This window comes from Pinus tabuliformis, chromosome 7, assembly GCF_031772625.1.
Source record: "Pinus tabuliformis cultivar Carrire ecotype Pingquan chromosome 7, CPIR1, whole genome shotgun sequence".
NCBI classification, from domain to species: domain Eukaryota; kingdom Viridiplantae; phylum Streptophyta; class Pinopsida; order Pinales; family Pinaceae; genus Pinus; species Pinus tabuliformis.
Genome location: NC_142293.1, coordinates 1,858,046,911 through 1,858,058,681, shown reverse-complemented (window position 1 = coordinate 1,858,058,681; position 11,771 = coordinate 1,858,046,911). Strand labels below are relative to the sequence as shown.

The following is an 11,771-nucleotide window of genomic DNA, read 5'->3' as shown; positions in this document are numbered from 1 at the left end:
CGCAAAAAAAGTTATAGCGAAAATTCCACGATGGCCTATTTGGAGCAGAGAAACCCTAGAATCCAAAGCTCTGATACCAAATGTTATGAAACCAGCTCACAAAAAGATAGATCAACGCCTTAGAATTCAGCCTCTTCGAGGGGGCAACCTCTTTTACATTACACAAATGAACAATTCTTGGATGATTCCAATGACAAAACCTCCTTTCTATATATAGGAGTCTAAGGGGTCATAATATAACCAAGCCGACCTAATAATAATAATACAAAGGCACAAAAATAATAATAGAGGAATTCTATGGGGCATAATAATAACAATTTGGGGACAATAGAGGCACAACAATAATAATAAGGGATACAACGACAATAGTAATGGGGGAATCACTAGTATTATATGAACCTAACAGAGCTCCATGCCCCAGTGCAATATGTAAGGAAGTGAAAACATTATCTGATGGGAAAGGAGACAATAATCCACATAGATCACTAGCCACTACATTTCTTGCATGCCCTAAGTAAGCTAAAAAAACCAAGTGTTACAAGTAGATGAGGTTTTTACAAAATTTTCATTTAGCAATCGTATAAGAGGGGCAACACAAACAAGTTGGCTGGCACGATTTCAAGGCCACCCACATCAAATATCACAACTTTGGGAAATTTTATGCACATGAATCCAATCACCCATGATGATTATAAAGAGGCATATTCATAGGATGGGGACTTTAAGGAGGTGTTTCAATAGTTGTAGAGCCAAATACATGTGCATGATGGTGACAAAACAATTGACTACCATCTCTAGGATGAGTTACTCTACAAGTTGAATAAGTTATGTGTTGTTAAAGGTGAGTGATTGCAACTGCTTGGAGAGGATCACACCTCAAATTTTGCAAGACACTTTGGTATAGGGAAGATAATGTCCAACTTATAGATTTATGTGTATTGGCCCAAGATGCAATAACATGTAGCTAGGTTCATAAGAAGATGTGTACTTTCTTTTAGCAACAAGCCTAGTAATAATAATTAGAGTCTATATCATCCCTTAGCTATACCCACTCATCCTTGAGTAAGCATTTCCATGGACTTTTTGGGAGGTTTGCCAATAATCAGGAAGGAAAAGAAACAATGAACTTATTCTTTGAATAGATTTGGGTGCACTTTGGGATACTAGGAAGCAATTTTCATATAAGGACACAATATTTCTCAATGTATTTTGGACCACATTGTGGGATAAGATGAACACAAAGTTAAAGACCTATACAACATTCCATCCACAAACAAATGAGGATACAAAAGTAGTCAACAAGACTTTGGTATAATTTTTGAGGGGGTAGAATCAGATGTATCTGAAGACCTGGGATGAAAATATGGTATATATACAACACTCTTATAATAGAACAATCCACACTTCTACTAGTAAGTCCCCATTTGAAACTTGTTTAAGTTGTCTGCCACCTTCACCTTTGGATATGACATATGGACAGAAAGTAGGGGTGAGGGGGGATCTTACAGGGAATGCCTTGAGGGCTGGAAAATTGCTGAGAAGATCAGGAAGATCCATATACAGGTATAAGAAACACTACAAAAGTCATGGGAAAAATATAATTCCATGCATGATCGGCACAGAAAATAAAATTCCTTTAGCGTGGGAGATAGAGTATGGTTATAATTGAACAAGGAGAGGATACAAGGTCTTGGTAAGAAAATCAAAGCTCTACTATATGGTCCCTTTGAGATATTGGAAAAGGTGGGAGATCATTCCTATAGAATCAGTAAACCCCCATCCATGCGCATTCACTCAGTGGTGAATGTAGATAATTTGAAACTCTACGAGCTTTTCATGTTAAATCAAGAAGAGGAACATGTCCTATCTTCTATAGAGGATTTAGCACCAGATGCTCATGTAGAGTTGATAGAGAATAGACTTTTGTAGAAGAGGTCCAAAATTACAATATAGAGGAAACCTTTGGCATATTGGGTTGAAAGGACAACTTCTAGGCAAAGTTAAATTAGACACCTGAGAGAAGGTGGTGGAATTTTTTTCTAACCTCTTTTAGTAGAAATTTTTGGGGACCAAAATCCTCCAGAAATGGTGAGGTATGATCTAGATTAGATCATTACATTGTTTTTCATCCATCTTGATGATTTTAGAGTCGAGAAAGTGGAGGGATCTACTGATAGGACCATTTTTAATGGCATGACCCAGTTTGGCATATTAAGGTTTGAAAGCTCTCGGAAATACTTTGAGGCATCAAACAACATTTTTTGGGGATAAAAATTTGTTCCTTCAACATACACCCTTTCGTGTTGTTATGCAAATACAAACCTTTCCAACGACACAAGGATTGCCTCGGCCAGAGTCCATATACAAAAATTATGCAACTCGTAAGTTAACTTTCTTTTTTTTTACCCCCATAATTTGAGAGGATGCTACATTAACCCCCATTATTCACTAAAAATGGGTTAGCCATGTGATCGTGATGAAAACGACTATAGAAGAGGCAATTTTGTAACTCTAGTTAAAAGTTGAATGAATCAAACCTAACCACTAGTAGGTTATCGAGCTATGTTATAACCGGACCACTACGAGGAAAATGATCACCATTCTATTGAAGTGTATTTTGTTCCATAAATGAAAGAAAAAATAAATTTAAAAATATTTCTATATATTGAGATGTGAAATTTATTAAGAATTAACATAAATCCTCATAAAATAATTAAAATTAAAAATATTTCTATATATAAAGATATGAAATTAATTAAGAATTAACATAAATTCATTTAAAATTGTATGTATCTCTAAACACTTAATAGATTTAAAATTAAATATATAATTTTTTATTTTTGTGAATTTAAAATAAGATTAAATATATAAATAAATGAAATGAAGTTGTGATTGCAAATTTTATAATAATTTTAACTTTTTCCAAAGTAAATAAAAAACATTTTGACTGAAATAGTTTCTTTGAAAACTAGATTAATCAACTTTTAAAACAGCGCAGTTAACGCAAGAATCTCCAGATTCATAAACTTGTAAAACATCTCGAGCAGCGCAAAAATGAGACTGGTTCTGGTGGCCAGATATATACTTCGTCCCAAAATTCAAAATAAGTGGATGGGATACTTCACTTGGAATGATCTCAAGTTGAATGGATTGATATGGATTACCTGTTCATCGAATTACATACACAGAAAAAGTTGATAAGAATAATGTTGCTATTCAGCGTACTAGTTACAGATAAACCATAAGAATTGGATTGGACAGGATTTAAATTGAAAAATGTCAGGATAAATATAATCCGATAGGGTGGTTTTTAAACTGAACGAGGTGGGGAGTATTTAGTGTTAAATTTTTGGAAATTTTGGTTATAGTAGTTAAGTTTTAAGATGTTGATTGTGCAAGAAGTTTTTGATGGCGATGGCTGCCATGGAGTGCGTGGTTGCGTCGAGGTCGTATGGCGAAGGTTGCTTCGGCAGTGCGCTGTTCTTCGTGCCCCGGAGTTCGGATCCAAATGCCGAGGAGGACGACGGGTACATCGTGGCACCGGGATTTCCAGTTTTCTGGTGATGGACGCGCAATCTCCAACTCTTGAAATCGTGGCCTCCGTTGAGCTCCCTGCCAGAGTTCGTACGGCTTTCATGGCCTCTTCGTTAGCGATGCTGACTTGGCAAACTAAATCTAATTCCGAGCTCGCATAGAGATTAATTTTCACTAAAAAATAGAAACAATTTATAATGTGTTTCAAAAATATAAATGACATTTAATCATCCTACACATGTAAGACATATTTTCCTCAAAATAATTTTTATATTTATATTTAAACCATTTTTTTAACAAATTTCAATAAATTATCAGAATATACTTATTTAATAATCTCATATATAAACACACTAATAAAAAATAACAAGAATATTAAAATGGTTACTTGATTATTTTTTCCTAATTGCTCTACAAATATATAATCTAATTTAATTATTTGAGTTGTAAAATGATTGAATCACTTAGGAAAAACTTATCATAATTCAGTTATCAAATTCGCAGTGGAACAACTACACCAGTTGAAATTAAATCTATTTTCGTTTTTGTTTGATAGAAGTTTTGAATTATTTAGATTCATCAAATGCTAATATATAACGATTAAAATTGAATTTCCCATTATTTTTAAAAAATTATAATTCATTTTAAATCAAAATAAATAAATTTTAAGATGGTTTGAAAAATAAAAAATTTTAAAATAATCACTTTTCTATAAGGTTAACTTGGGTATTTAGCATTATAAAATGGTGGTATCCAGTGCATTGTTCACAAATATTTAGATGTGTGGTTGAAAGAAATATACAACCTCTACACATATTTGGTATTTTGGAGTTTTTGGCCATTACATGTTGCATAGAGTTTAGGTTAGTAATTTTATTATTTGAGCTTGTTTCAAGTTGTATAACTATTGAAATCAATATAATTTATTTTATGCTTTTTTTTATGGCATATTTTATGATATATTTTGCCAGATATGCCATAGGAATTTTTGGAGCAACAAATTTGAGTTATAAACTTTGTATAATATGAGTGGTACAAAGGTTTTTCAAGGTGTTGAATCTATTTATGTATTGAAGGATGCATCTTAAAGAACAAAAACCCATGATTTCTCCAAATATTGTGGATTCTAAATAAAAAGCCAAAATGTAAAAGAGTTAGATTGTGTCATAAAATCAATTGTGTAACAATGTCAAAACAATTATTTTACACATATCTTTGGGGAGTTTGTGGGTTGATACTAAATCTAACGAAGCCTTGATATTTCTAGTGAACATATAGATTCATGAATTCAAGGATGATAAAATGATGAGGAATTCATCATCATAATAGCAACTTCATAGTCTTATAAGCCACATGGCTATGCTATATTTACTAAAAGAAAATGTAATGCCCTATTTAATTTTATCCTGCAAATTTCACTAAGTGTTTAAATTTCCTTAAAATATGGACTTTCAATTTTGTTATTTACCTCCCCAAATTTTTAAATTTTGAGAAGACATAGTCCTCTCCAATTCATTATCAAATTATATATATATATATATATATATTCATACATCATTCTCAAAATGTCCTCTCAGATCTACTTGCGAGAAGACATGGTCCTCTCCAATTAATTACCAAGTTATATATTCATCTCTCATCCCCAAAATGTCCTCTCACATTTACTTGCGAAAATTATATATATATTCATACCTCATTCTCAAAATGTCCTTTCATATTTCCTTGGGAGAAGACATGGCTCTCTCTAATTAATTACCAATTTATATATTCATCTCTCATTCCCAAAATGTCCTCGAAGAGATTGTCCTCTCCAATTAATTACCCAATTTTATATTCATATCACATTCCTAAATGTCCTCTCAAATTTAATCCTAAATGTTCTCTCAAATTTAATTTATTTAGGAGAAGACATAGTCCTTTCCAATTAATTACCAACTTATATATTCATATCTCATCCAAAATGTTTACTTAGAGAAAAAGTAATCCTCTCCAATTAAGTCACATAATAAAATTTTAAAATAAAAAACCATAATTTCCCACTATTAAGATTTTCCCAATCCATTTCCACTTCTCAAACATGTATCTTTAGGTAAACCAAATGGCCAATGGTGAGCGATTAATGTTGGCCATGTAATATGGCCATATGCTGTTGGAATGTTAATTCCAACTGCAGGTTGCAGACACCGTGCAGGAAGACGTGGGCAGCCGACTCAACGGGCTCGTACAGCGCTTGAAACCGCTCCTCCAAAACCACCTATCAATCTCGGACCGCCTTTGATCATCAAGTAGTTTCCGTACTCTCAAGCCCGATACAATATTGTGCAGACACGTGGCTCTCACCATACGTAAGCAAAAGTCATTTCTCGGGCGCTAATGTTCAGCAGCAAAAGGCCTCCCGATATTCTTGTCAGCCGTCCGATGGGGTTCTTTGTCCTCCGCCGTCCATCATTTAAACTTGCATTCGAGCCAGCATTTAAAACTTGCGTGGAGTAAAATCAAACTTTCAGTTTGACCGCCGACTTGTCAGTAAAAGAATTGATCGCCATGCTGAGAATTAAATGGCATTCATAAATAGTTGGTGAAATTTTAATTTTTGATGTTTTATATTTGGTCACGGGAGCATGGCTTAAATTATTAAAAAAAATATATCATGTATAATCTTGTTTCTGGGTTCATTCATATAAAGAGTGAAAAACAAAATGGTTCGCTGCTGTAATATGTTTTTCCATTAGCACATGGAACGAGTAAAAAAACAAAAAGGTTTTATCGTGCTTTCTTGTGTTGTGTTGACCATTGTGAAATGAGAGTGCGCGGCAGCTGAAGAGACAGTGCGCGGCAGCTGAAGAGACTTGAAGTGTTGCACAACAGTGCATAAAAAACCAGTTGCTCATTGTAATGAAAAGAGCGTAGTGTGAGAGAGGATAATGCACAGCAGTGCTATCCGCGAAGAACAAGGGAGCAGCGTGTCTTTTGTTGACTGGTGGTGAAGCTCGCGGCGAAAGAACAAGGGAGATGCTGTTGATTTTTTTTAATGTATTGGGTATGCATTGAAATGCAAGAGAAAAGAACGCACAGGTATTTTTTTTGAAATGGTGAATGTAATGAAATTTTTACTGTGTATGTAAAAATTTGTTTTACAACAGTAATGTAAAATGGGTTTTACAGCAGTAAACCTAGCTCAGTAAATTCTCAGGAGGAGATAGAGTAGTTTTTATTGGTTGAAAGTAATTTTGGTGAATCCCTTTCAGCAAAGAGGATGAATATGTATCAGAGTTGGCTGAATGTATTTTTGGTAAATCCCTCTGAGTGAAAGAGGATGAATGTTGTTTCAGGCATTTTATATTTTAATGAATACAAGGATTTTTATGGCTGTGTAATACTCTGTTCTGAGAATTTTTATTAAAAGCTTCCCTGTGCAAAAAGATCCTGTGGAGAAAAGGAAACAGAGCATTGCCTCTGTGGAGTTTATTTTGTTTGTTTTTGGGATTTTATCAGAAAAATCCCCAACATATGCATCTTTCACTGGTTCAGATTTTTTTTGAACTTATCTAAGGGTTGTGCCCTGAACTGGGTCGATTTTAGATTTTAAAATATTTCAGATTTTAGAATATTTTGGAGTTGGATGTAGATTGGCAGATTTTGGAAGAGTTAGAATGGGTGGCAGATTTTGGAATATCTAGAATTATACAATCAAAATAATCAATCAATAAATTTTAATAAATTGGAAAATATTTCCAAAATCTACCTAAAATTAAGATGTCAAACCAATAATTTAGAAAAAAGTATCACATAGGGTTCTCGCTGGAAGCAAATAGAGGAGTCGGCTCACAATGGAGACCTGCACTATCTCCTACTCCGCTGTGTCCATGGCAGCAAATTGCTCCATTCTGTATTTAACATTCCGACAAGATCATACTCGCATACTCGCCATTCTCACCCTATAGTTTTATTCTCTGTGAAAACCGAAGAAAAGCTCCCGGCTTCTAAGAACAAACCCGCTGTCAATGGCGCTGGATCTCAAAGTAATGATCTGCAATCCACGCCCACGCCAACACTTCCCTCAGAAGATCCGCTTAATGGCATTTCTTCTGCTTTGGCGGCTGTTTTATGCAATGCTGTGGATGATCTTATAAATAACTTTATTGATAATCCGCTGAGGCCTTCCGTGGATCCAAGATTTGTGTTGGCTGGAAACTTCGCTCCAGTGCAAGAGACTGCACCAGTGGAGTGCGACAAAATACAGGGCACTCTACCTGCCTGCGTCGACGGTGTTTATATCCGCAATGGGCTGAATCCGAGATACGTCCCCAGAGGCTGCCACCATCTTTTCGAGGGCGACGGAATGCTTCACAACGTCAGGGTCAAAGACGGCCGAGTAACGTTCTGCAGCGGTTTCGTCCGCACGCACAAATTCGTGCAAGAAGAGAGGGCGGTACGCCGAGTGGTGCCCAACTTCTTTTCCGGTTTCTACAGCCTCGGCGCCGGATTGGCCGGGGGAGCCCTGTTCATCGCCAGAGTGGCTCTCGGCCTCTTTAATCCCTTCAACGGCACGGGATTGGCAAATACCAGTCTCCTGTATTTCAATGGCACACTGATGGCGCTCGAGGAATCAGATCTGCCGTACGCGATGAAGGTCACGGAATCCGGCGACATCCTCACTGTCGGCAGGTATGATTTCGACGGAAACTCTTCCTGGCCATGACAGCACATCCCAAGATTAACCCCGAGACGCGAGAGCTCTTCGCTTTCCGTTGGCGTTTCATTCCTCCGTTTCTCAATTATTTTAGAGTGTCGCCTGCGGGAGAAAAAGAACCCGACGTCGGAATCCTGTCGATGTTGCAGCCGTCATTTATTCACGATTTTGTGATAACAAAGCAGTATGCCATATTTCCCGATACCCAGATCGTGGTGGACCCCATGAACATGATTGTCGGCAGCGGCTCTCCTATGGGCTGCGACCCCGCTAAGGTCCCACGGCTTGGCGTTCTCCCACGCTACCCAACGGACGAGGCCGCGATGAAATGGTTCGAAGTCCCCGGCTTCAATTTCGTCCATTCACTCAACGCGTGGGACGAGGGCGACGAGATCGTGTTGATTGACGCTAATTTGCACCCGGTGGAGCACGTTCTGGAGAGAACCCATCTGGTCCATTCCACAGTGGAGAAGGTCCGCATAAATTTGAGAAACGGGATTGTATCCAGAAAGCAATTGTCTTCAAAATGTTTGGAGTTGGGCGTCATCAATCCCCGGTTCGTTGCCAAGAAGAACAGGTATGCATACATGTCGATAGGAGCACCGTTGCCTAAACTCTGCGTGGTCGTTAAACTCGACTTTCATATGGTGGAGGCGATGGCTGCCACCATGGAGTGCGTGGTTGTGTCGAGGTCGTATGGCGAAGGTTGCTTCGGTAGTGAGCCGTTCTTCGTGCCCCGGAGTTCGGATCCAAATGCCGAGGAGGACGACGGGTACATCGTGGCTTTTACCCATAACGAAAGCACCGGGATTTCCAGTTTCCTGGTGATGGACGCGCAATCTCCGACCCTTGAAATCGTGGCCTCCGTTGAGCTCCCTGCCAGAGTTCCGTACGGCTTTCATGGCCTCTTTGTTAGCGATGCTGACTTGGCAAACCAAAACTAATTGCCAGCTCGCATCCAGATTAAGATTCACGGTAAAGAGAAACAACTCATGATATTGCCATGCCATCTGTTTTATGGAGAAAACTATCTTTTTGGTCTTTTAATGAGAAACTTCTAAATTTATAGTGTGTTTCAGAAATACAAATTACGTTTTATTAGTACAAGCTGGCATGGACTATTATCATCAAGTTTTAGGACTATTCTTGTCAAATTTTATAAGAGTTCTATGTGGAATGAAAATTTTCAAATGTTATTCGTAAAATTGGTATAATGTTTAATTTAATTTATATTTTATTTTAATTTAATTTTTATTACTTTATAAAATTGATATTATTATTAATTTAAATTAATATATGGAAAATTTGAATCCATAACTATTTTATAAATAATGTTTTAACCATGCAATTCAGAATCTCATGACTAAACATATATATAGATTATTTGTAATGGTTGAGAAGAAATTCTTATATAAGAGGAAAGATTATTTCTAGCGGTCGAGAATAAATTCTTATTCTTCTCACTTAAGGTTCTTTTTAACAATTAAATAATATTTAATATTATTGTAACATTTTTAAGCTTCAAATGTACCTTCAGTGGCGCGTTGGTAAGCTGTTGGGTTAACTTGGAGAAGGTCGCGTGTTCAAACCATCGGACCTCCGAAATTTACCCCGGATGCGGGTGCCACGGGCGAGGAGATGGGACTGACACATGGTAACCATGGGCGGTACCAAGTTTAAGAGAGGTATTCATGGCAATCTGCCGTCGGGGATTGCAAGTGTGGGAGCTGAGGAGAGAAGGGACGGCAATTTAATGCCTGGTCCGGATTACAGCTCTGAGTTCTGTGAGCAGTTATGGTCCGCGAGGGTCAAGACGTTGCAGAGAGGCATAAGTATGGTGCAGGTAAGGAATGTTGTGCATTGGAATGTCTGCAGTTTATGGAATTGGGAGTATGGTTATCTGAACCCAGAGGTCTGGCTCAAGGCGCCCCCTCTGCAATTGAAGTTGGGAGCAAGACTGCAAGAGTGGGCGACGGGTGCGTTTCTGTTCATCCTGCTCTGTTGTGCTCTCCGGTTTCCATCGCCACCATGGTCAAGCCCCGACAGCGCCTTATCAGCCGCCGAGGCTCTGGCAGAGGCGGCACTTCTCGCCCCTCAGTCGATAATGCCTCTACTCGCTGTTGTCGCTGTCTATGTCATCGTGTTGAAGAAGCAAATCCCCTGCAATCGAGCCAGTTCATGGATTCTGGCAATCCTGAGGCGGGCTCTAATCCTCTTCCTGCGTTTGGCACAGCGGTTTTCTCCTTTAACAGCTCCCCGGCCAATTCGCGTATTAATGCTCATGTCTCTGTCTTGTTTATGGAAGAACCAGTGGAGGAGGTCGGGGAGCAGCCCCGCCCACAGCTTCATCAGGCTGAGAGCTCCCGGGCAGCTGAAGGAATGCCAGAAGATCGCTCCAAGCCAGACCTCGACCCTCCAGCGACTCAGGAGGTGCCTTCGTCAGGGAAAGCCAAGGTTGATTGGGGCCCCCCTCCGGAAGGTTCGTGCTGGATATATGAAGAGGAGCCTGACGATTAGAAGCCCGCTCGTTCAGTCTCTTCATCACACTCGATGCTCTGGTTTTGCCCTGAATTGTCATATAAGCCGCTATGGCAGCCGGTATGTTCTGATCGTCTCTGTTTTGTATGTGAATTATAGTGTCCATTGCGTCTCCAAGCCCTGTTTTGCAAGTCTCTGTTTTGCGAGGGAATGTGATGAATATTTTCCTTTTCTCTTCCACGCCCCTGAGTGGAATGACAACTCTGCCCTCATTGTTCTTCAAAAGGTTAAAGCCCCTGCGTGGGCTCTCTATTTCTGTGGCAGTCCCCCTGCGTGGGTGTTTGGTCTCAAGGAAGCTGCCCCTGCGCGGGCGATTTAGTTTTTTGTTAAGGCCCCTGCGTGGGTATGCAAGATTGTGGCGTGGACCCTGTATGGGTGGTTTTTTTTTTTTTTTTTTGAGCACTGTAAGTCCAGGGGCCATCCCCGGCCTCTGGCATATGATAGCATGGCTGTAACTGTTTTTCTTTTAATGTAAATAATAGCATAGTATTAACGAGAAAAAAAAAAAAAACATTTTTAAGCTTCACTAAATTTACATCATCCTTCACACACATAGACATATATTTTGTTTAAAATAATTTTTATAGAGTATTTATTATCTATATTTTGTTCAAACGACTAACAAATTTTAATAATCCATTCATTTAATAATTCCCCTTTGAAATGAATTTCTCTCTTCGTCTTCCTGTCTTCCTTATTGTCCATTGATTTGATGTTAGACGATTCAGATGTCCTCCATCGTTGGATCCACATCTTGTCTAAATTGTTAGCCGACTCTTTCATTTCCTTAATTTAGGAAGGTTGTAATATGATCCTAGACACGTGCCTCCACTTCACTGCTCATCACGTGATGTTGGGTTGAATGCGAAGGATCGTCGAAATTATGAAGGCAAACTCATCACGTGATGTTAGGGTTTGCGGGAAAAGTGTATGCTACTATTGTTTCAAATTCATTTTTTTTGCTACTTGGGTTTTTCTTTGCTGCTCTGTAACTTAGAGGAAAATC

The 11,771-nt window shown here is 38.4% G+C and overlaps 1 pseudogene; it reads left to right on the top strand.

Moving 5' to 3' along the window:
* The first annotated feature begins 3,383 nt into the window (after nucleotides 1–3,383).
* Nucleotides 3,384–9,238, top strand: LOC149255844 (putative carotenoid cleavage dioxygenase 4, chloroplastic pseudogene; annotated as a pseudogene).
* The last annotated feature ends 2,533 nt before the right edge of the window (nucleotides 9,239–11,771 follow it).